This window comes from Mus musculus, chromosome 13, assembly GCF_000001635.26.
Source record: "Mus musculus strain C57BL/6J chromosome 13, GRCm38.p6 C57BL/6J".
In the NCBI taxonomy this organism is placed as follows: Eukaryota; Metazoa; Chordata; class Mammalia; order Rodentia; family Muridae; genus Mus; species Mus musculus.
Window position 1 is genome coordinate 111,522,303 of NC_000079.6, and position 25,244 is coordinate 111,547,546.

The following is a 25,244-nucleotide window of genomic DNA, read 5'->3' on the forward strand; positions in this document are numbered from 1 at the left end:
GGGTCACTCAAATTAAAAACAAACAAAACAAAACAAAAAAAACAATATAAATGTAGACGTTTTAATAGAAAAAACTTGGAGTTATCTTTTTGCCACTGCGAAACTTGCAGATACCATCAGCCTTAGCATCTTTTGAGCTACTAGATCCCGTCCCTACTGAAGTGATGGCCTCTGGACTTTCACGGTGACCCAAGCAAATAAAATCTGCTGACTTTGCGGTGAGTTCCTGTCACCCTCCTTCCAGGGAGTGCCTGAGAACACAGAGCTTCTGTCTGAAGGTGACTGACACTGAGCAAAGTCTTCTTTCATTCATGACAACTCAAGCCTCTCTGGTAACGGATCTGGCGATCTGAGACAACCGAAGGCAGGTACACTTCTGTCTTCTTTTTGTCTCAGTAGCGTGCTTACCTGAAAGAAGAAACCAATTCACTTATTTTGTGTGTAAAGAAGTTTCCCCTTGAAGCAGGATGCCTTTTGTGGGAAGTAAATTGAAAAAGAAACAATTTCTCCTCCGTAATTCCCCCTGTTATCCAGGGCATGAGTTCTTTCACCTTAGCAGAGTGGAAGGAATCTGAGCGAGACCCCAGAAATCACCCTGTACCCCCACATCCTTCTTTGCTGTACAGGACAAGTTCAGCTGAACTTGTAGAAGTGGAAAATGAACAGGTGAGAAATACAATCACTTTGATGGCAAAAGAAGTGGCTGGATTAGAGATTGAGAGAAAAACAGGAAAGGGAAATTAAACTGGAGGATTAGGATAGGAAGAGAAGCAGAAAGGCCAATACTTTTACCCAGTCCCGGTTCCCTGTGTGTGTGTGTGTGTTTTTTTTGTTTTTTGTTTTTTTTTTTGTTTTGGTTGTTTGTTTGGTTTGCTTTCCCGGCTCGTGATGGTGTAGTCACCTATCTACCCATTAGACTGACTCACAGGAACCAGACGAAATGCTGAGAATTCAACAGGGAGTGAAAGATACATCTCTAACTGTATTATGAAAGTCAAAGTCTGATTCTAGCCGGGGAAGGGAGACAACCATTAAGTATCAGCAATGATATTCAGATGATGAAAGAGAAACGTTTCCCATGGGCTCACATCTTCAAAGCAGTTGATAATGCTGTTTGGAGCAAGCCATGGAACCTTTCTGATATGGAGCCTTGCTGGAGGAAACATGTAACCATGTAACCAGGGGTGGGGAGTGAAGGGTGGGGCTGTGTTTGAGTGTCTATAGCTTTGTCCCACTTCCGGCTCTACTCTCTGCTTCCTAAACTAGATTGCGATCTGCTCTCAGATTCCCACTGCAATGTCTTTATGGACTCTCCCTCCGGAGGGGGGTGGTAAGCAAAAGCAAACTTTCTTCTTTAAGCTGCTTCTGGTATAAGAGTTTTACCACAGCGATAGAAATGTAGCTAATACACTGATCACCGCCGGGCGTGGTGGCGCACGCCTTTAATCCCAGCACTTGGGAGGCAGAGGCAGGCGGATTTATGAGTTCGAGGCCAGCCTGGTCTACAAAGTGAGTTCCAGGACAGCCAGGGTTTTACAGAGAAACCCTGTCAAAACAAAAAAAACAAAAACAAAAAATACACTGATTGCCTCTCTGCTACCCAGACATTCTTTGCAGTTAATAAGGAATAAACCTGCCTGAAACAACCCCAAACCCATGCCAAGGTCATAAGCCAAACAGCTCAGACTCACTTTTGTTTCTGAAGCTTTACCTAATGAGTTCTCAAGGCTGAAGCAACTAGTTTTGAGCTTGACCTACCCCAAGAAGTTGAGTTAGGGGTACATGCAGTTTTGTTGCATTATGATACGATATGCTATGCTTTTCCTTTTAATTAATCACTTTGTTTTAGTTTCTGAAATGAGTTTTGAATTTAACCCCAAAATGACTGCTTGCCAGGGGGTGATGATTCCAGAATAGACGGAGACACTGGAACTCCTGAAGACCGGGAGCCAATGAAAGATCAGACAGGCAGTTCTCAAAGCCTTTGCAGCACAAATAGAATTTCTCTGATGCTTGGTTGGTTTTGGCTTTTGGAGAAAGGGTCTTGTGTGGGTGTCAGCTTGTCCTTCGCCGCCTTCTGCTTTGAGTCCCTGTGCTGGAACTACAGCTGGACATCACCACACACCTGGCTCCAAAGAGATCCTTAGGACCAGGAAGTCTCCAAGTGAGTGCCTAGCCAGCACTCCCTAGGAAAGAATGGGCATTTGGAATCTGTCCAATTTGGAGGGCACCTGCACCAGATCACAGCTCTGTGAGCCTTTATGTCCCTTCTCAATGTTCCCTCTCTCCATCCCCCTCTCTCTTTTCTGTCTCTTCCCCCTCTTTTTCTCCCCTCCTCCCCAGGAGGCAAATATGACCTTGAATTTGGAAGTGAGGTTGGGGCAGAAAAATAGGCCAAAAAAAAAAAAATCTCTTTCCCATACCATGCCTTAAAATCCTGAAACAGGTGTCACACACCTTTGATCTCACCACTCATCACTTAGGAGGCAGAGGCAGCAGATCTGTGAGTTCAAGGCCAGCCTGGTCTACAGAGCGACTTGCAGGACAGCCAGGGTTATACAGAAAAAACCTGTTTCAACAAAACAAAGCCAGAAACAGATTTCTGTCCTCAAAAGAGGAGAGAATGGGAGAGAGTGGACCTTCAGGATACAGATCGCCGACCTGACGGATCTTACAATCTCACGGCCTGCAGTAGCAAAATGACTGTGGGCCATGCCTAGGAGCCTGTCCTGGGCAGACAGGAGCCATTCTTCTACACAGGGGGTTGAACAGCCACCATCAGGAAGGGTAACATTGTCCTCCTCTTTCGCTTAGCCTGCCTGAGTGAGCCCACATCCAGACTGAACATGGGTTGCTTATGAAAATATTTATGGTTTTGTATAAAAGGAGGTGTTCCTGGGATATGGATCTGTTGGTAAAGGGCTTGCCTCCCATTGCTGAAACCTTGAGATCCATTCCTAGAATCATCTCATCAACAGGTCATCGTGGCTCTCAGCAGGTGGAGACAAAACAAAAAGAGATTTAAGTTGACCCCAGATCAAATGTCTATATCTTGAGCTCAAGGCCAGTATCAAGGAGATGCGTAAGATATTGTCTCAAAAAACCAACCAAACAAAAGCAAACACAAAACCTATTTGGTTTCATTTTTGTATGCTTGCTAGCTTCCTTCATTAAACAGAGTCTCACTATGTAGTACAGGCTAGCCTCAAACTCACAATCCTCCTGCCTCAGCCTCCTCCAGAACATGGATGTGCAGGTACATATGACTAGGCTGGCTCTAAAAAGTCTTACTCTAGATTAGTGGGTCTCAACTCTACAGAGCTAATGCTCCCCTTTAACACCTACTCAGCGTCCTCCTTTGCTATAATAGACTAGAGCTGACTGGTAAACAAATTCAGCTAACATGGAAGTGCTTAGCCAGTTTCACTAGGAAGCAATGGGGCACCCAGACTTCTTAGAATCATAGTGAGAATCGTGGAAAAGCAGCTGATATAAGACCCAGTGTATTACATTGTCCCAAATAAAACCAGCTGGCATGTTATTGGTGACATTTCTGGTTTTGTTCTGTTTTCCAAGGTCTGCAAGTTTCTTGGTAAAGTTTCCCACAAAGGGAAATAACCGTCTCCTAGTTCATCAGAATTTCTATTCTTAGTATTGAAACCTGTAAGAAATACTGGTAAGTTTAGGCTCACTAAATGCTATCTGTGTAACAACCAGAAGCATCCTCGAAAATTCCCAGATCACCCTTGGGGAGTTTTTTAGGGCCAGAAATGGGTGGGACTCATGCCCCACCCCCACCTCACACCTCTCTTTCTTACCTATCTCTTCCTTTCAAACTTCTGGGGATCCCTGGGGCTGAAGGGAACTCTGGGTTATATCCATCTTTGAAAATGCTAGTGAATTGAGATCACTTCATCAGACCATCTCAGGACAGGAGTGGTGGCACATTCCTTTAATTCTAGCACTAGGGAGGCAAAGGTAGGCAGATATCTGTGAGTTCAAGGCCAGCCTGGTCTTGGGAGTGAGTTCCAGGATAGTCAGGACTGTTACACAAAGAAACAGTCTCTCAAAAAAAAAAAAAAAACAACCAGAAAACAAAAGAACCAAAAAAAAAAAAAAAAAAAAAAAAAAGGAAAGAAAGAAAAAAGAAAAGGGGGGGGGAGAAAAAGACAAAAGAAAGAAAGAAATCTGATTGCCTTCTCATGGAACCAAGACTTGGTTAAATTTCAGATGTTCTAACAGTCTCTGGTCACTCACATACTCACTTTTATAAGTTACTATTTATGAAAGAGTGGTAGAGTGGTGGGGGCAAACCTACAATCTCGACATGTTGGAAGCTGAAGCAAGAGAATCTTGAATATCAGGCCAGCCTGGGCTATACACACTGAGTTCCAAGCAATACATGGAGTGCCCAGGCTGGCCTGGGCTATGGCTATGAGAGTGAAAAGAAAAGACCATTCTCTCTCATTCTCTCTCTCTCTCTCTCTCTCTCTCTCTCTCTCAAGCTTTTTTTAAATTGGGCTTGTAGTATAGAAGAGTCAGAGTGGCAGAATCACATGGTGGCAGAGAAAACGCATGGTGACAGGGACAGAGAAGGGAATGGTAGATTTTTCATTCTTTTTTCTCCTGAGACAGGACCTCACTATATAAATCTGGCTATCCTAGAACTTATGTAGACAGGCTGGCCTCCAACTCATAGAGATCCTCCTGTCTCTGCCTCCTAAATGCTGGAATTAAAGGTGGCTGAAAGGAATATATTCTGCAGGTGGGATTCTATTTCTTTGTTTCTGAGACAGCCTCAGATGTCTTGGGTTGGCCTCCAACTCACTAGACAGGGCAAAATGACCTTGAACTTCCGACTCTACTTTCCAAGTGCTAGAGTCCCAAAGATGTACCAGCAGGTGTAGACTTAGGGCCTCTACCACTCAGCTGTGTCCTCAGCATCAAAAGAAAAACAATTTTCCACAAGGTTTTAAACCATTTCTTGATTTGCTCTCAGGGGAATCTCTATCTACTTTCGGGAGTCTTTTCTGTAGAAAATTCCAGAATCATGTTCACTGGTCCTCAAACAAATGCACGGTCTCTAATTTCAGTTCCCATGGATCTATGTACTGCTGTACCACTTTCCTTTCTCTTTTGACACAAGATATCAATGTGTAGCCTTCACTGCCCTGAATCTCTCCGTGTAGATCAGGTTGGCCTTGAACTTGCTGTGATCTTCCTGTCTTTGCCTCCTGTGTAATGGGATTAAAGGTTTTTGCCCAACAGGCCAGCTTTGGCAGGATAAACATATCTATCATAGTCTCTTGTTGAATGATGTGTGGCCTAACTGTAGGATCATAAATAAAAGCAAGAATCTTCACACTAAAACGTGTTGCTTGCGTGTGTGTAAGTGTATGTGTGTTTAGAAGGCAGGCCCAGGGTGGTATTTATGTTTGCCAGTAACCAATGAAGTACTTGACCACTGAGCTCCATTCCAGCCTCTTAACAGGCTACATACAGGGCTAGTATAGCCAAGGGGTGGTAAGCCAGCTCATCAGGCCCCAGCACTATAAACAAACAAACAAACAAACAAACAAAAAACTACAACTTCTTAGGTAAGGATGGTGGTGCCTGCCTGCAACTCTAACAACTGCCTCTCTTCTTACCCTTCTGGCTATGCTCATGTCCTCTGTCCCAAGAGCAAGTCACGCAGGTCAAGTGACAAGTATAAAAGACTAGGAAGATAACTGTGCTGGGGGCTTTTGATTGTTAATGGTAATGGATTTAGAGACTGTGAACACCTCTATAGCATCCCTGTGGGGACAATGGTGGGGCATCAGTGAAGAGAGACCCACCCTGAATTTAGACAGCTCCCATCCCAAAGAGAATTAAAGCAGAGAGCCAGCCCACCCAAGCCATCTTTTTCTCTGCTTCCTGGCTGCCATGATGTGAACGTCTCTGCTCCACAGCAAACCCCCTCTCTCTCATCGTCAACGGAGACTTCCGAAATGAGCCGACATAAGTCATACCACAGCCTAGCGGCTTTAGTTTGCAGCATGCAGGTATGGGTGCTGTTTCTGTTTTCTTCAGAGCCCTGAAACTCCCTGGTTTTACTCTGACCTTTCTCCTGATACAGTAGATTCTCTGCAGAGAAGACTGGGGGCAGGGGCAGTCCTTATTTTTTAGCATGATGATAATCTCAGCATCAAGGCAGGAGAGGCCAGCCTGGGCTATACAGCAAACACCCAGCTTTGAGGAAGCTTTTTCTGTATCGATTGAATCTCAAGTGTCTTTAACTTAAAGTAATCTTGTGGTGTTGTGTTGTGTGTGTGCTTTTGTCTGTGTACATGCATGTGAATGGTGCCGATGTACATGTGCAAATGATCATGTGCGCTCCACAGGTCAACCTCAGGTGTCATTCCTCAGGAACTGGCCAACTCCAGTCTCAGGGGATTTGATTCCCTCTTCTGGCCTCCATGAATGTGAGGCTTGCATGTGGTACACACACTAACATGCAGGTAAAACACTTATACATGTAGAATAAAGGTAAATATTTTTTTGAAAATGTATTTTGTTCATGGTTATTTTAAAATGTACTTAAAATTTTATTATTAATAACATTGCAAATAAAATCATGTTATATTTAAAAGATTTATTTTACTTTTATTTATGTGCGGGTGTATTCTTGTGTGTAGGTGGCCAAGCGGGCCAGAAGAGGCCATCAGAGCACCTGGAGATAGAGCTAGAGGTAGTCGTGAGTCATCCACTGTGGGCCCTGGAAATTGAATTCCAGTCTTCTATAAGAATAGAAAGTGTTTTTAATGCTTTTAACCTTAAACACTGAGATGGATGCATATAGTTATTTTGCAAAAAAAAATATATTGGCTAAATATTAGCTAACACAGAACATAGCACATCTTTGTGGTTTTATAAAATTTACGTTAAAACTTTAATTAAAAAGTTTTAAAATGTATATGTGTATTTTCCCTATATGAATGTATGTATGTGTGTGTATGTATGTGCGTGTATATGCGCACTGCCTGTATGCCTGGTGCCTTTAGAGTTTAGAAGAAGGCATTGGTGGCGGGGCGGGAATCCCCTGGAACTGGAGTTTAGAAGGTTGGAGCTACCACATCGGGGTCCTACGTAAGAGCAGCAAGTACCACTCAGCCATTTCTCCAGCCCTTCCCTGTTTGCTGATATTTTGATTTTGTAATTTTCAATGCTGAGAGTGCCGCCTTACATAAATAAGCACAAAATACAGAAGTACATTTAGAGTCATTTTGAAATAGTTGGAATTTTTGTCCTAGTTCCAATCCAAAGTCTGTTTAATAATTATTTATTTCATTTCATGATTATTTATTCATTCATTTATTTGTTTAGTGTTTATACATATGTTCGTGTAGGGGTATGTGTGTGTGGGGGGGGTGCTTGTTTGTTTGTTTAGTGTTTATATACATGTTCCTCTGTGTGTGTGTGTGTGTGTGTGTGTGTGTGTGTGTGTGTGTGTGTGTTTGTGCTTCAGTGCAGGTGTGGGTGCACATGCACACATGTGAGCACAGGTGTAGAGGCCTGATGTTGAAGTTATATATCTGCATCAACCACTCTCTCTTCCTTTCCTTTCCTTTCCTTTCCTTTCCTTTCCTTTCCTTTCCTTTCCTTTCCTTTCCTTTCCTTTCCTTTCCTTTCCCTTCCCTTCCCTTCCCTTTCCCTTCCCTTCCCTTCCCTTCCCTTCCCTTCCCTTCCCTTCCCTTCCCTTCCCTCCCCTCCCCTCCCCTCCCCTCCCCTCCCCTCCCCTCCCTCCCTTCCTTCCCTCATTTCATCCCCTACTTTATCTCCTTGAGATGGATTTCTCTCTGAGCCTGAGCTCACTGGTTTGCCTAGCCAGGCTGAGCAGTAAGCCCTAGGGGCCCGCCCCCACCCTCACTGCACTGAAATTGCAGACATGAACTGCTGTGCCCAGCTTCTGTACGTGGCTCCTTAGGAATCAAAAACCAGACCTTTGTGCTCACCCAGAAAGCAGTTTACTGACAGCCATCTCTGCACACACCCCTGCCCCCCAGCCTGGCTAGCTAGTGCCTTGCACTTTAATTATGTAAAGTAATAGGTTTCTTTGTGGCCGTTTTCACGTGTAATTTATTTTTGTTGGTCCTTTCCTCCCTGTACATGTCTACTCCTGCCATTTTTTTTTTCATTTCAAGTCAGATAGTGTTCTATCTATCATCTTTTCCTCGATATATCTTTCTCTGGAATATCTCCCGATTTCCAGTTTCACAATTTGATTTCATGACCGATACCCGCACCAACACCCACATATACGTATAAATGAAAATTAAAGTCTCTGAGGGAGATCAGATGTGTCCTTCTGAATCAGGTGACCTCACAGTATAATCATGTCCACACCCTTTTTTTTTCTGAAATGTTCATAATTTTATTTTTCTTTAAGGCTGAATGAAATTCTGTTGTGCCTAGGCATCGTGTTTTCATTATCCTCTCGTCTCTTCTGGGCATTTAGATTAATTACATTTCCTTATTATTGTAAATAGAGAGGCATGAACATGAACATCCAACAAGGGCATCTCCATGGTAGATATACAGTCCTTTGAGCATATGCCCAGGAGTGGTATAACTAGTTTCCTTCCTTCCTTCCTTCCTTCCTTCCTTCCTTCCTTCCTTCCTTCCTCCTTCCTCCTTCCTTCCTTATTTCTTTTCTTTTTTCAAAACAAGGCTGTATATCCCTGGCTGTCCTAGAACTCGCTCTGTAGACCAGGCTGTCCGATTCCTGGAGCTTGGCTTACAGGGGGTTGACATGGATACTAGGAATTGAACCCCACTCCTCTGTAAGAGCAGCAAATGCTCTTAGCTGCCGAGCCATCTCTCCAACCCCTATACAAGTTGTTTGAGATATTTATTAATGATTAAAGTCAGAGATAACCCTGTCTCTGCTTCCCGAGTGCTGGGATCCAAGGCGTGTGCCACCGCTGCCTAGCTTGCAATCCCCTATCTGCTCCCCACCTCCCCCTGCTCCCCAACCCACCCACTCCCACTTCCTGGCCCTGGCATTCCCCTACACTGGGGCGTAGAACCTTCACAGGACCAAGGGCCTCTCCTCCCATTGATGACTGACTAGGCCATCCTCTGCTACATATACAGCAGCTAGAGCCATGAGTCCCACCATGTCTACTCTTTGGTTGGTTGGTGGTTTAGTCCCTGGGAGCTCTGGGGGTACTGGTTAGTTCATATTGTTGTTCCTCCTATGGGGCTGCAAACCCCTTCAGCTCCTTGGGTACTTTTTCTAGTTCCTTCATTGGGGACCCTGTCCTCTGTCCAATGGATGGCTGGGAGCATCCAATTGAGATATTTATTAATGATTAAGGAAGGAGTGCAGTATATATGGGACATATTTTTCTTAATCTTTCTTTTTTTCTCTTTTGTGGTTTTGAGACAGTATTATATGTAATAGCAGTAAAGGTTTACTGAGGAAGAGCTCCTCTGATCAAGAGAATACAGTCCCTGACCTGGCTGATGCTAGGTCCAAAGAGGTCTCCCAAATGGCAGTGCTGGTGACAATGTCTAAAACAGGACTTTGGCTTGGTAAACAGAAGGATTGTTGTTGTGTAAAGGCCTAAGGTGGGTTTCTGTTTGCCAGGAGCCTTCCTTAATCCAAACTCAAAGGTCATCCACATTGAGCAAGGGAACCTTGTCTCCAGGTCAGTTCACAAAGCTTGAGTCAGCTCAAAGGCCTTCGTCCTGTTGACTGTCATAGAGCCCACCCCTTGCTTTTCTGCCATTTTGATCTTCTCTCTGCCTACCTCTGTAGCTTTGGCAGTTTGACCCTCAATAAAATAAACCCTTTATTGTATTCATGGAGTGGTCCAGTTTGTGGTTTCTCTGTGCCCTTGCTTATAGCTGGGTATATCGTCTAGTTAGACAGGTCAATACCCTGGCTAAGGAACCCCCATTCTCCCCACCTGCCCCGCCCACCTTCAAATTCCTGCTCGCCTGCTCGCCTGCTCGCCTTAAGCCACCTTAACCAGAAAGGAGCAACAATTAGCCCCGTGATGGGATCACCTGCTTTTCTGTCCCGTGATCCTCACGTGCCGCCAGCAAAGCTCTATTAGTCCTACCCGCCTTTCTAGTTCCTGACTTAGAAGGGACAATTTCTGCTCCTTTCTCTCGTCTTTCCAATGCTGGCCACACCCCAGTGTGCTTTTTCTGGGCCTTTCCACTCCCTCTCTATTGCTCCCCTACGCTGTGTGGTTGCTTGTGGGCCTGGTGGCTGACCTCCACGCCAGCTTAACTAGGACAGTGTGGCCTTTTCTCCTTGTCCTTCGCATCTCCCTCCTCCGGACAGCTGCTAGGATGGAAAGCTTGCCTGTCCCGGCATTTCTCTAATAAGATTGTCCTTGAGGTTTCTTCTGTGTCTGTTATTGTTTTATTGATAATACTAAGGACAGGCATGTAGATGCATGCCTTATTCTCACCACTGGGTGGCAGAGGCAGGGGGATCTCTGGTTTTGAGGCCATAGTGGTTTGTTTACATAGCAAGTTCCAGGACAGCCAAGGCTAAATAGAGGGACCCTGTCTCAAAACAAAGCAAAACAAACAAACAAACAAACAAACAAACCCTTCTTCTCTTTACCCCCATCTTCCCAACATGCCACGTTTTTCTTATTTTCTTTCTTTCTTTCTTTCTTTCTTTTTTTTGGGGGGTGAGGTGGGTGGGTGGGTGTCTTGGTGGCGAAGATTGAAGTGAAGGCCTTGAGATCCTGGGCTCGCTGTCTTCATCTCCCTAGTGCCAAACTCAGCTCATTTAATTTCTTCACATTTTTAGAAAAGGCAATTTAACAGACATCGAGGAACAATGTTATCTGTTCTCTGGTTGCCGCTGCTGCTGCTGCTCAGTGGGCTTTGTTTCTGTTTTTATGATAAGGTTTCTTCTTCCCAGGCTGCTCTTCATTTGACTTTGTATCCTAGCCTGGCCTCAAATCCTTAGCCTCCTACTTCAGCCGAGGCTGTCCTGGGTTTACCGATGTGTACTCCACTATCTGCTTTCATTGAATCCACTTTGAGTTTTGTTATCTGAAAGGCCTTAGCATTGCTTCCTCCCTCAAGCCTTCCTGATGGATAAAAATAGCTACATTATGAGATTAAAAAAAAAAAACAAAAACCCGAAACAGAACAAAACAAAACCCCTTGTAATCCCAGCCCACACCCCACACCAGCCCCCCAAGAGTCTGAGATTGAAGGATTGAAAGACCCACAACGTGAGGACTCCCCCACCTTCTGACTCAGGAGAGGTGACACACCAAAATCACCCACAAGAAACGGTCTTGCTGCAAACTGCAAGAGGATTTTTATTCAAGAGTGCTCTAGGGCCCACGGTCATACACCACGCAGGGGTAGAGGACCGTGGCGCCCCGAGTAGCTGGATAAGGGGGTATTTAAAGGAAGAAAGCACAACTCAAGGAGGTGGGAAGGGCGTTGTTGGAAAATACCAAAAATACCAGTTAAGAGTCACAAGGAAGTACAAAGTCACAGGTGTCACAAGGAATACCTGGTAATTGTGAGGGTTATTTCTCAAGACAGTTTCTAAGAGCCCCTAACAATAGCACATTTGCATAGCGGGTTCCAGCAATGGTCAGGGTGGGTCAGGGTGACTTTCTTTGAATGAATACTCCTTGAACCCAGGAAGTGGGTGGGTGGGGGGATGTCACTATCTGTTTTATGATTAGCATACCTTGGAGCATTGAGCCACAAAGATCACATTCCCAAGCCTGGGCCCAAAGGCCTAGAATTTTGTTTTTACTACTCTTTCAGGATCAAGAGTTTGAGGTTACAGACCAGAGACCCTGTCTCCAAACACAGACAGACAACACTACAGATGTAAAACAATAGAGTAATAGGGTAAAATAACTCTGCCTGGATCCCATCGCTTCAGAATAAAGTGAAAAGCAGCCCCTCTCACTACCTCACTTGGACTTGAACTCAGGGGTGGCTGCTGGTCCACAGGAAAGGGTGACTTGGGGACCTAACCCCAGAAGAGGGCAGTCAAGAGCTGCCTGAACTGTAGAGCCCTCGGTGGTCAAGCGTGCTCATGGGAGGGTTCCTTGCCCATTAGAAGAGTCCCAGAGAGACCAATTTGGAGTTTGAAGAAGTCACACTTGGCTAGAAGAGGAGTGGAAGTTAGTGGAAGTTAGGCAGCCACCGGCTAATGTGGGGAGTGAGCGACGAAGGAGAGGCTTCATCTCCAAAACCATTGTTGAGTGCCCAGTGCACATGCACTCGTGTGTGTGTGTGTGTGTGTGTGTGTGTGTGAGAGAGAGAGAGAGAGAGAGAGAGAGAGAGAGAGAGAGAGAGAGAGAAGACAACATACAGGAAAAGTGACTCAGCAGTTAAGAGGCTGATCTTCCAGAGGACCAGGGTTCAACCCTCAGCATCCAAAGGGTGGCTTACAACTGTCTGTAACTCCAGTACCAGGGGAGTCAATGCCCTATTCTGGCCCCTGCAAATATCAGGCAAGCAAGTAGCACACAGACATACATGCAGGCAAAACACTCACGTGAAATAAATAAAAAGTTTTTTTTTTTTTTTAAAAAAAGAAAGAAGGGAAGAGAGAGAGGGAGAGGGAGAGGGAGAGGGAGAATATCTGTAAATCCAGTTTCAGGATCCAAAACCTTCTTCTGGCTCCCATGCAAGTGCTGCACAGGCATGCATGCAGGCAAAACACACATACACGTAAAATAGAATAAAATTAAAACTAAGAGGAAAACCCCCAGGGCAGCAAGCCGTAAATCTCAGCAGCTGCTTAAAGGAGGAACATGGAAGTAAAGGAGGAACATGGAAGTAAGAAAAAGATGCCATTTGAGTTAAGCAGGAATGGAGGGCAGCCACATGGAGCGAAAGCCGCCCTATGGTGGGGAGGGGCGCCTTAGGAAAAGAGGAAAGAAGCAGAGGCATTGGGAAAGCACAACTAAGCTCTGGCCAGAGCCCACTAGAGAAAGACAAAGGAGAAGAAATAGAAAAGGGGGCTATTTTCCAAGTCAGGACCGAGACAAACACACACACATACACACAGGGTAGGAGTGGTTGGAGAGGTTGTAGTAGGGGCTGGGAATTCTGGGAGATAATTTTCTTGCTAGAAGGCTAATGGATTCTCCCATCTCTGTAGCATAGCTTAAGGGGGACCTGACTCTCTGGGAGGTATCCTATGGCACAGGTGATTAACTTGCCAAATGGGGCTCTTTCTTTCTTTTTCTTTTTTTTTAAAGATCTATCTATCTATCTATCTATCTATCTATCTATCTATCTATCTATCTAGATATCTATCTATCTATTATAAGTACACTGTAGCTGTCTTCAGACACACCAGAAGAGGGCATCAGATCTCATTACAGATGATTGTGAGCTACCATGTGGTTGCTGGGAATTGAACTCAGGACCTCTGGAAGAGCAGTCAGTGCTCTTAACCACTGAGCCATCTCTCCAGTCCCGGTTAGTTCTTTTTGTTGGTGATGGGTTGTTTGTTTTGTTTTGTTTTGTTTTGTTTTGTTTTGTTTTGTTTTGTTTGTTTTTCGAGACAGGGTTTCTCTGTGTTGCTCTGACTGCCCTGGAACTCACTCTGTAGACCAGGCTGGCCTCGAACATAGAAATCTGCCTGCCTCTGCCTTCCAAGTGCTGGGATTAAAGGCGTGCGCCACCACCGCCTGGCTGTGATGGTTTTTTATTATTTGTTTTTCAAGACAGGGTTTCTCCATATAGCCCTGACTGTCCTTGAACTCACTCTCTCTCTCTCTCTCTCTGTATATATACATATATATGCATATGTGCATACACATATGCATATACGTGTGTGTGTGTGTGTATGTATGGTTTATTTACATCTATATGTGTATGAGTCTGTATATGTGCCTGTGCCTGAAGTTAGGGGCATCCCATGAAGCTGGAGTTAAAAGCAGTTGTAAGCTGCCTGATGTAGGTTCTGGGAATTGAACTCCAGTCTCCTGCAAAAACAGTACAAGTTTTTAACCACTGAGCCATCTCTCTAGACCAGGATGAATTTTTAAGAGAGGAGACAATGGCATGTCTCCACCTAGAGGCAGATTGCATTCTTTATTGTAGCACAGCATGATGTACTTTGTCACCGCAGGCCCGGAGAGGAAGCACCAAGCAACCCTGGACTAGAGCCTCTGAGACAGTAATCCAAACTGAACCCTTTCTCCTTACACTGAGTTGTAGAAACCGGAACAGCAACATACTCTCCTTCCCCGTGTTTGTTTTTAGTATGTCTCATTCCTTACAAACTGGGTTTGCCTAAGTTTGAAGCCCCTAGCCTGAAACTGCTATGCTACTCTGGACACTAGATCTACAAATGGGAACTCCTTGCCCTTGCCCTGGGAGGCCCTACTCTCCAGCGTCTGTTCCTCATGGTAACTTCCTGTAAATCTCACTTGCTCTACCGACTTGTACATTGAAGAGGGGTGTGTGTGTGTGTGTGTGTGTGTGTGTGTGTGTGTATGTGTGTGTCTTTGTATCCAATCTAGGCCCTCACAAATACTTTACTGTTGAGCCCTACTACAAGTTCATTAGCCTGAAGCTGTCAATCACAACGTCTTTTGAAGGGGTGTGTATAGAGACTGAGAAATAAACATATTTTTGTCCTGTTGAAAATTTGGTTGGATTTGAATATGCAAACACGGATCTGGACTTTTGCACGGAAACAGGCTCCAATAAGAACTACTATGTTTTATATAAGGAATAAGAATTTGTATTTAAAGGACTTGGCTCAGTGGCAGAACAATGACCCAGCACACACAAGGCCGTAGATTTGATTCCCAGAACCACAGTTAAAAGCAATAATAACAGTAAAAAGGGAATTTGGGGTCAGTAGATGGCACAGTGGGCAAAATTTATTTTTTTTTTTTTTGTTTTTCGAGACAGGGTTTCTCTGTGTAGCCCTGGCTGTCCTGAAACTCACGTTGTAGACCAGGCTGGCCTCAAACTCAGAAATCTGCCTGCCTCTGCCTCCCGAGTGCTGGGCTTAAAGGCGTGCGCCACCACGCCCGGCTCAAAATGTACTTTTAAAATAAGACAAAGAGGTGGGTCGTGGCTAAGAGTGCATATTGCTCTTGCAGAGGAGTTGAGTTTGGTTCCTAGCACCCATGTCAGATGGCTCACAACTGCCTGGAACTCCAGTGATATGAGATCTGAGCTCTCTTCTGGACTTCACTGACACCAGTACTCGTGCAGGCTTGTACCTCACCCCTACCCTCAGCACATAATTAGAAAGAGAATCTGAAAAAACAAAATATCAATAAACCTTACAGAAAGTGCTATAAAAATATTTTTTAAAGTGGACTACATTGTGTCCGTGATGTACATGTGAGCCTGCATGTGCCACACGTATGTGTATGGAGATCAAAGGACAGCTTGTGGGGTTTCTGTCTCCTTATGTACTTTTCTATTGCTGTGATTAAACACTATGGCCAAGGCAATTTATAAAAGCAAGTGTTTAATTGGTTTACAGTCTCAGGGGTTCGGAGAACACGCACCACAGCTGTAACGCTGAGATCTCAAACCCTGGTCCGCAGGTAGGAGGCAGAGAGAGCTAACTGCAAATGCTGCTGGCTTTGGAAGTCTCAAACTCCGCCCCCGTGACACACCTCCTCCAACAAAGCTACACCTCCCAATCCTGCCCAGAAAGTTCTGCCAACTGGAGACGAAACCGTAAAAACATATGAGCCTGTTTGGGCCCTCCTCATTCAAACCAGCAGGTCTCATCTCACTTGCATTGATCCCAGGGATTAAACTCTGGTCGTCAGTGCTTTACCTGTTGAGCCATCCTGCCAGCCACAGTTTTCCATTTTTTCAATTTGAATTGCTTGAGCACCTCACCAAAAACCCCGACAGACGTCACGTTGGGTTTGCGCACACTCAAACACTGTTCTACATCGTAAATGCAAGGGCTGTCCTTACTGCTACTATCTATTGTACCGCCCTGGCTTGCTCGGCCTCCTGGCAAATGGTAGCAGCTTTGTAGGTTCTGCATTCCTACCTTCACTGAAGGTTCCAGTCATGGTATGGCCCAGTGTGTGTCCCAGTACTGAGCACGCAGCCACACGGGCTGCAGCCATCAGCCTGGCTTCAGGAAGGCGACAGCCATTGTGTGAACCAGCTTCATATCTAGAAATAGTGTACCTTGCTACTACAATTCTTATACAAGTCTTTTTTTTTTGTTTTTTTTTTTTGTTTGTTTTTTTGTTTTTTTCGAGACAGGGTTTCTTTGTATAGCCCTGGCTGTCCTGGAACTCACTTTGTAGACCAGGCTGGCCTCGAACTCAGAAATCTGCCTGCCTCTGCCTCCCAAGTGCTGGGATTAAAGGTGTGTGCCACCACTGCCTGGCTCTTATACAAGTCTTGCTAGTAGTTGTATGCCCCTGTGTGTAAGGTGAACTGTCCCTGTCACAAAGATGAAAAGGGAATCAATCGTAAAAAATTTTACAGAAAAAATGTGCAGGAATAATCAGAGACAATACAAATGTAAAACTAATCACATTTACTCAAAGTCACAATGAAAATAATAATAATGATGATAGTAATAACAGCCGGGCGTGGTGGCGTACGCCTTTAATCCCAGCACTTGGGAGGCAGAGACAGACAGATTTCTGAGTTTGAGGCCAGCCTGGTCTACAAAGTGAGTTCCAGGACAGTCAAGACTATACAGAGAAACCCTGTCTTGAAAAACCAAAAAAAAAAAAAAAAAAAAAAAAAAAGATAGTAATAACAATGATAATAATAATAATAATATTAATAATGAGGCAGGCTGTGGTGGTACATGCCTTTAACCCTGCACTCAGGTGGTAGGAGTATGTAGGTCTCTGAGTTCAAGGCCAGCCTGGTCTATAGAGCAAATACCAGGACAGCCAACAATATAGAGAAACTTTATCTTGGGAAAAAAACAAAACAAAACACTAATAATGAAGAGTTTACAGTGGAAGTTCCACAGCCTAGTGCAACAGAAAGGAGAACTCAGACCTTCAGAGGAACGTGGCACTTCATAAAGGTAGCACCGTATGTGAAGAGAGTACATTGTTTCATAGCATGGGAAATGTGGCTGGCTGGTTTTTGGTTTTAGAGACATAGTCTTTCTGTGTAGTGCTAACTAGACTGAAACACATTCTGTAGACCAGGCTGGCCTTGAACTTAGAGATCTGACTGTCCTGAGCTCCGGAGGCTGGGATTTAAGGTATGCACCACCACTCCCTTATAGTTTTATTGAGAAAAAGCAAGCTGGATCCTGGCATTTTTATCATCTGCTGAAGAGTCTCAATATGGACTGTACTGTCTATGACAGTACAGAATCCATTTCTGAACCAGGGGCCAAACATCCTAAAAAGATTAAAAAAAATACCAACATTAAGTGAAAAGTGAAAATTTTTCATTCAGTAAGTTAAGAACTTAAGACCCTGATACTGACTGGGAGAACTCATGGGATGCTAGATGTAGAATATACAAAGAACTCTTGAAAATCAATACAAATAGAATTGGAAATCAACTAGGTAAAAAGTTAGTAAAAAGATAAGAATTGGAATGTATTTTCTCTCTTTCCCTCCCTCCCTCCCTTTCTTTTCTTTTCTTTCTTTTTTTCTTTTTCTTTTTTCTTTTTTCTTTTTTTTTTTTTTTTTTTTTTGAGGCAGGGTTTCTCTGTACAGCCCTGGCTGTCCTGGAACTCACTCTGTAAACCAGGCTGGCCTTGAACTCAGAGATCCTCCTGCCTCTGCCTCTGCCTCTGCCTCCTGCGTGCATAGAATAAAGCTGCATCCCACCACTGCCTGGCAAGCATTGGCAATTTGAAACAAGCAAAGTCCAAAATGATTGACACAGATAATTAAGGGCTACTGTGCCTCACTTATAGTAAGCAGACAAAAATTTCAATGAATGTGTGTCCTTTGACACATTGGATTATCAAAAATTAGAGACAAGGTGTGCGGGAGTGTGGTAAGGATTCAGGGAGGAGAGTGACTGGTGCGTGTGTGACTGGTGACATTCTGGTCAGAGTCAGCGAGAGCTGGTGCAAAGCTCTGACTTATTTGTAGATGCCAGAGAGCTTCCTGCATAGTTTGAAGGAGAATTACGCAAGGCTAGTCACTCATATCCATAGTAGTGGTGAGCCATAGGCAAACCAGGTTATCCTTTATTGGAGGGATAGATATATACAATTGGTGTGTGTACTGTGGAGTGCTATTCAGATAGAACCAATACACACACACACACACACACACACACACACACACACACACACACACACAGAGAGAGAGAGAGAGAGAGAGAGAAAAAAAACAAAAAAATGAAAGGCTGGTGGAAAGCAGAATACAAATACACAGATACATACTCTGAGTGCTGTATATTCGTAGAACACGTTCTAGATATCATTTGAATAGCTTAACATATCTAAGAACAGAGTACAAAGCTGTGTGTAATCTCAGCACTCAGCATTTGGAAGCAGGAGACTCTGCAGTTCAAGGTTAACCTAAGCTGCATAGCAAGTGTTGGGTCTACATGGTTTACATGTGATATCGTATCAAAACACGGAGGGATGAAACAGAAACCCTGCATGTCTCACAAGGCTGGATACCCACCATTTAAAAAAAAATTACATCTACTAATTTATTGTGTGTGTGTGTTACCTTGAGTTATTGTGTGGTCAGAAGATAATCTGACAGTCAGTTCTCACCTTCCAACGCATGGGTCTAGGGATGGAACTCAGGAGTCAGACCCTCACTTAGTGAACAATGTACAAGTGTTTTATAACACGTCAGACTCACCAGAGTAAGAAGAAAACAGGACTAGAATGGGGTTATGCTTTGTGCAGAACACAGCAGTTCTCCCAGTATCTTCTTTGAGAGAAACCAAAAAAAAAAAAAAAAAAAGTTCTAAATAAACTAATGACAGCCATTACAAAGCTAACTAGCCAGTAAGCCCTGAATTGCAAGGTGCTGTTAACTGCAGTTTCAGCAACGGAGATTTCATATGAAAGGAGAGAAGAGTAAATGATAGAAGCTCATCCGGACCTTTCAGCATCTGTCCTTGGAAAGACGATAGAAGTCACAGACAAAGGCAGCCAATGGTCCAAAACAAAAGGAAACAAAAACCTTGAAAAACCTAAGGAGTTGGGTGTGGTGGCACACACAGGTCAGCAGTCCCAGCACTTCAGAGGTGGAGACAAAGGGGACAGAAGTTCTGATCCCTCTCAGTAATGTGGCAAGAAGGCCATCCTGGGCTACATGAGACCCCATCTTGACAATATAATAAATAAGGGAGAGATGGCTCAGAGGTTAAGAACACTTGCTGCTCTTGCAAAAGACTTGAGTTCAGTTCCCAGCACTCAGGCCAGGCTCACAACCACAGGTAACTCCTGGGGATCCAACTCCTCTAACCTCTAAAAGCACCTAAACCCACCTGTAGAGGTCCATACACACACACACACACAAACACACACTTAAAATAATATGAATTCTTAAAATAATAACAATTACATTGTACTTGGGCTGACTTTCCAACCTGACATTAAAAACAAATAAACAAAAAACATAATAAAGAAAAGATTTTTTAAAAATAACTCAAAATTTGAAGTCCGAAAGTCCAAAGATCAGGGTGCAGTGCCAGGCAGAGAGTCCCTTTGGCTGTGATATGGTGGAAGACTGCAATTCTGCATTGCAATGATGAGTGCAGTGGCTGCATCATTCAGTCTTTTCAACAAACAGAAAGTCAGAGGGGGGGGGAGGGAGGGAGGGAGGGAGAGAGAGAGCGCGCAATAAATTATAGCAAAAATAATGTGTAAAATTCCAGAGCTCAGACCTCGAACACCCAGCATCTTCTGCTTCCACTCATGAGAACCCTAGTCTGCTGTGTTAGTAATCCAGCTACCCCAACTGGAGAAACCAGTTGGAGAGAGAGGATACCACGCTAGCCTCCTGGTATTCTGGCCATCTCAGCTTAAACAAACCAGGACTATCCAGCCTCATCATGACTGCAGCTGCCTGGGAACCCTGAGATGAGTGGAAACACCTAACTTAGACCAGCCCAGAACACAGGACTGTGAGCAAAGTCATTATTCTGAATCACCAGGTCTGCAGACTTGTCACACAGTCATTCATTCTTAAAATCCCACTCACAAATGTGTGTGGCAGGGATCGTTTTTAGTCCAGGTTTGCAGAGGAGACACCAAGCCTCACACTGGTTAAATAACATGGCCAAGGTCACAGGAACTGTCAATAACTGAGCAGGGTCTGAAACCAGGAGTGTCTGACTCCAATGCAGAGCATTAGCCCTGGACCTTAGGCCACTTGTCTCTAAAAAGGTGACTCATATCCATTTTCCACCCAGAGGAACTGGTTGGTGGGAAAGAATCCATTGATGCCTCTAAGAGATTCGCTCTCCAAACAAAAAGTCAGAAACAACTAAGTCAGATTTTCATATTGGTTAACAGAATCTGAAAGGGGAGGTATGCATACATTGGGTGTGGGAGTACTTTAACTCAAATGTAAGAGTATTTAATTAACATATAAGTTTCCTTCCTTCCCTCCTCCTCCTCCTCCTCCTCTTCCTCCTCCTCCTCCTCCTCCTCCTCCTCCTCCTCCTCCTCTTCTTCTTCTTCTTCTTCTTCTTCTTCTTCTTCTTCTTCTTCTTCTTCTTCTTCTTCTTTTCTTCTTCTTCTTCTTCTTTTCTCCTCTCTCTCTCTCTCTCTCTCTCTCTCTCTCTCTCTCTCTCTCTCTCTTCAAGCCAAGTTTTCTCTGTGTAGGCCCTGACTACCCCTGAAACTCCCTCTATAGACCAGACTGGCCTCAAACTCAAGAGATCTGCCTGCCTCTACCTCTTGAGGGCTGGAACTAAAAGCATATGCCATCACTGGTCAGCGGAGACAGGGTCTTGATGTGTAGCCCTGGCTGGCCTGGAACTCACTGTGTAGATTAGGCTAGCCTAGAACTCAGAAAGATCTACCTGCTGAGTGGTGGGGTTAATGGTATGTATGTACCATCAAACTCAGCTCCATCCATCCGTCGTCTGTCTGTCTGTCTGTCTGTCTGTGAAAGGACAGCATCAGCACCTCCAATATCAAAGTGTGTTCTCTACAAAACGCTAATGAGTTCGTTTATGACCGGTGGAGAGGATCACTAGCGCACCTAAAGCGAGCATTCCAGAGTCCGGCCTGACCGTGAGGAAGAGTGACCTGCCTGGAGACCCAGTGAGCTTCTTTGGCTCCCTAAGACCCTTCAACTTGAACTCAACCCTGAATGCAAGTGATATGATGGTATCTCAGGTGCTTCGAAGAGTGCCCCCTCCCACTAAGGGGAAAGAGATCTTGGAGTCTGAGGTCTGGAATTTAGTTCTAAAGGCTGATTTGCTTAGTGGCCCAAAGTTAATGTGCCTTTGTTGTCTCAATTAAAAGAGACAGCCCCAGTATGTCTTATGAGATCCATTGAGTTGCTTTCCTGTGTTATCATTTTAAATTATTCTTGTCTCCCTGCTGTCTTTTAAATATATTGCTCTGCAACTCGGTGCTGTGTGTAATGCATGTCTCTGTGGGTTCCATAGAGAGGATGGTCCAACTATCTTTATTCTAAAGAAAAGGTAGCAGCAAAAGCAAACACAGCTCTATCAGCTGGTGGCCTGGTTCCTCGGTGCGGTTTTTTTTTTTTTTTTTTGAGGGGGTGGGGTTCGAGACAGCGTTTCTCTGTGCCACCCTGGCTGTCCTGGAACTCACTCTGTAGACCAGGCTGGCCTCAAACTCAGAAATCCGCCTGTCTCAGCCTCCAAAGTGCTGGGATTAAAGGCGTGTCCCACCACTGCCTGGCTTCCTCTGTGCGTTCAACTTTGCCTGTGATTGCTATGCAATCATGAGGACCTGAGATCAGGAACCAGGAGTGGGCATCCCACAAGTGACTGTAATACTGTGTGTCAAAGAGGGACCGAGACAGGGAGGGGCACTCCGGCTTCATGGCTGCCAGCTTAGCTGAGAAAATGCCAGCCCCAGGTCACGGCTGACCCTGCTTCAGAAGGGATGGGTGGAGTATGACAGGATTTTCAGAGTAACCCAAGAGACAGGGTTCCAGGCACAACAGTGACAGATTGTCTAGATTGAGGTTGGCTTCTGAGAAAATCTAACACAGGTTGTTTTGATTAATTGACATAAGAAGAATCATCTTAATTGTGGGCGAGACCATTCTTTGAGCAGGGCTCCTTCTTACTTTTAGTTCTTTCTTTCTTGCTCTCTCTCTCTCTCTCTCTCTCTCTCTTTCTCTCTCTCTCTCCACACATACACACACACACACACACACACACACACACACACACACACACCAGTCAAAAAAAATTTTTATTAGTGGGGCTGGAGAGATGGCTCAGAGGTTAAGAACACTGGATGCTCTTCCAGAGGTCCTGAGTTCAATTCCCAACAACCACATGGTGGCTCATAACCATCTATAATGAGATCTGGTTGCCGTCTTCTGGCCTGCAGGCAGAACATTGTATATATAATAACTAAATAAACCTTAAAATTTTATTAATTTGGCTGGTAGAAGAAGCACCAATTTACAGTGTACATGTATGTGTATATATGATGTATATGTGTAAATGTATACACATTTGTGTGTGTATATATATATATATATATATATATATATGTGTGTGTGTGTGTGTGTGTGTGTGTGTGTATGGGTCCGCGCTTGCATAGCAGCCACCTTTACACTCTGAGCCATTTTGCCAGCCCTGTGGGTAGTACTTTAAATATTTGAATTAATTACTCCTAATTAAATGTGTGGAAAATTTGTAAATTTTCATATTTATAAAAACATACACAACTGGCCAAAGGGATAAGGAGGTGACTGTTGAACACTTAGCCGTAAGTGGGGTGTCTACATCTCCCCCCCCCCAAGGCTCAGAGAGCATCATAAAAGGGGGCAGAAGGAATCTGACAGAAAGAGGGTTGTACAAAACGCTGTCTTCCTACCAGAATGACATAGAACCACGCCACTCACAGTGACTCTGACAAGACCTACTCAAGATGGTAGTGGCACACTGATATTCCATCATGGAGTGAAGGGATTCAAGAGGCCCTGCACTTGCCTGCTGTTGTCAGTTAAAGGTTGGTGGTGGGTATGCTGCCAAGAATGACAGTGGGTGTGCCCGTAAGTCAGACTTACATCAAGTTGACACAGAACCAGCTAGCATGGGGCATGAGTAAGAGACCACAAGGACTTCAGACTGCAGCCTGAGGCCTCTTCTACGAGGTCTAAAGAAGGTGGGGCCAGGCTACTAAAGGGTATAGTTTTGATGAAAGAGCAGGTCATACACATTTTACCTGTTGCTCCTGTCTCTTCCCGTAATGCATCCGATTTTAATCAAAGGTGCTCTGAATTATGCATAGGCAAAGAATGGCAAATAGGAAATTCTCCCTAAAAGTTTACTAACAATACAATTTTTTCCTCTTGGGCAGTGCCCCTAACCAGTTCAGGCCAGATAGCTCCCTTCATTTTTCTTTCTTTCTTTCTTTCTTTCTTTTTTTTTTTTTTAATACCAGAATATACCTGAATGGAAACTGTCTAAATCTGATTGTTTCTAGGGTCAAGAAAACTCATTCTAGTCCATAAACCAGAACTAGATATAGCCCGATGCAAGAAGGAGTTTAAGGGAGTTCTAGTGCAATCTGTGCAGGCAAAGGACCTAGGCTGTCCAGTGCATTGTTACAATGTGGGCATCCCAAATCAAACCAAATAGGTCCCTGTGTTGAGCTCTCTCCCTGAGTTGTTGTCTCCTATGGTTGTTCTCTTAGTCACTATGGTGTACCTATGGTGGTGGGGTTTTTGTTTGAAGATTTATGTAGTTTATGTATGAGAAAGAGATCAATATACAAAATATTTTTTTTGTTTTTCAGTTTGTTTTTCTAGAGGGAATTTCTCTGAATAACCTGGGCTGCCACTCTCTCTGTAGTCCAGGCTAGCCTTCAACTCTCTCTGTAGTCCAGGCTAGCCTTCAATTCACACAATCTGCCTTCCTCTGCCTCCTGGTCCTAGGACTAAAGGTATGTGCCGCCACCCACCCTAGCAATTTTTGCTTTTTGAGAGAACCCAACTGACCTTGAGCTCTCAGGGATGGCCTCAGCCTCCTAAGCGATCAGGTGAAAGTCATGTACATTATACCCAGCGTGTTGTTTCCAGTTGTGATTAAAAATGTACATGACATAAATTTAACCATCTTAACCTTTTTAAAAAAAAAAAACCCTTTTTAACTTTTATCCTATTTTTGATGTATAAATACTTTGCCTGCATGTGTGTATGTGCTCGGACACCAGAAGACAGAGCCCAGATCTCCTGGGAGGTTGTGGGCTGCCCTGTGGTGCCTGGCAATTGAACCTGGGTCCTCTGGAAAAGCAGCCAGTTCGTTTTCTTAGCCACGGAATCATCTCTCCAGTTCTTTACTCTAACCAGGCTGACTCTGAATTCATTACCTAGCTAAAGATGACTTTGACTTTCTGATCTTCCTACCTCCATCTCTCCTCCAAATGCTGGAAACACAGGCTTAAACTCTAGGGCTTAACTGTGGTTGCGGCTGGGAATTGAACCCAGGGCCTCATGCATGCCAAGCATGAGCTATAAAGATAAAGATTTATACATTTATTTTATGTATATGAGTACACTGGATGGTTGTGAGCCATCATGTGGTTGTTGGGAATTGAATCTAGGACCTCTGCTTGCTCCGGTTGGCCACGCTCAATCCGATTGGCCCAAAGATTTATTATTATACATAAGTACACTGTAGCTGTCTTCAGACCTGCCAGAAGAGGGTGTCAGACCTCATTGCAGGTGGTTGCTGGGATTTGAACTCGGGACCTTCATAAGAGCAGTCAGTGCTCTTACCCGCTGAGCTATCTCGCCAGCACCGAGCTATAAAGATAGATTCTCTGTCCCATCGTTTGTATAAATGGCCTGGTGGGCCTCATCTGCTACATTTTGAATCTGCCTGATTTCATTTCTCCTTGAACTTGAACTTGGAAACTTCTTGCTGTACCTGTGTAATTTTGGCATCACTGACTATTTTCCCAGTTCTCTTCCTGTTCCTCTTCCTCATCTTCCGTGTATCTCTAAAGCCGCACTCAAGTCCTGTCACCTGTGTAATCCCTGACTGTTTGCACTTGTTACTTTTCAATTATTTCTTTGTTTGTTTGTTTATTTATTTATTTATTTGGTGGGTGGGTGGGGTGTTGA

At 44.3% G+C, this 25,244-nt stretch overlaps 1 long non-coding RNA gene across 1 annotated transcript in view; it reads right to left on the reverse strand.

Moving 5' to 3' along the window:
• Positions 1-47: 47 nt before the first annotated feature.
• Gm15290 (predicted gene 15290) overlaps positions 48-25,244 on the reverse strand; it is a 27,560-nt gene continuing 2,363 nt past the window's right edge. Inside the window, exon 2 of the long non-coding RNA NR_151444.1 lies at positions 48-408. This is a non-coding gene — a long non-coding RNA (predicted gene 15290). The remainder of the gene's footprint in view (positions 409-25,244) is intronic.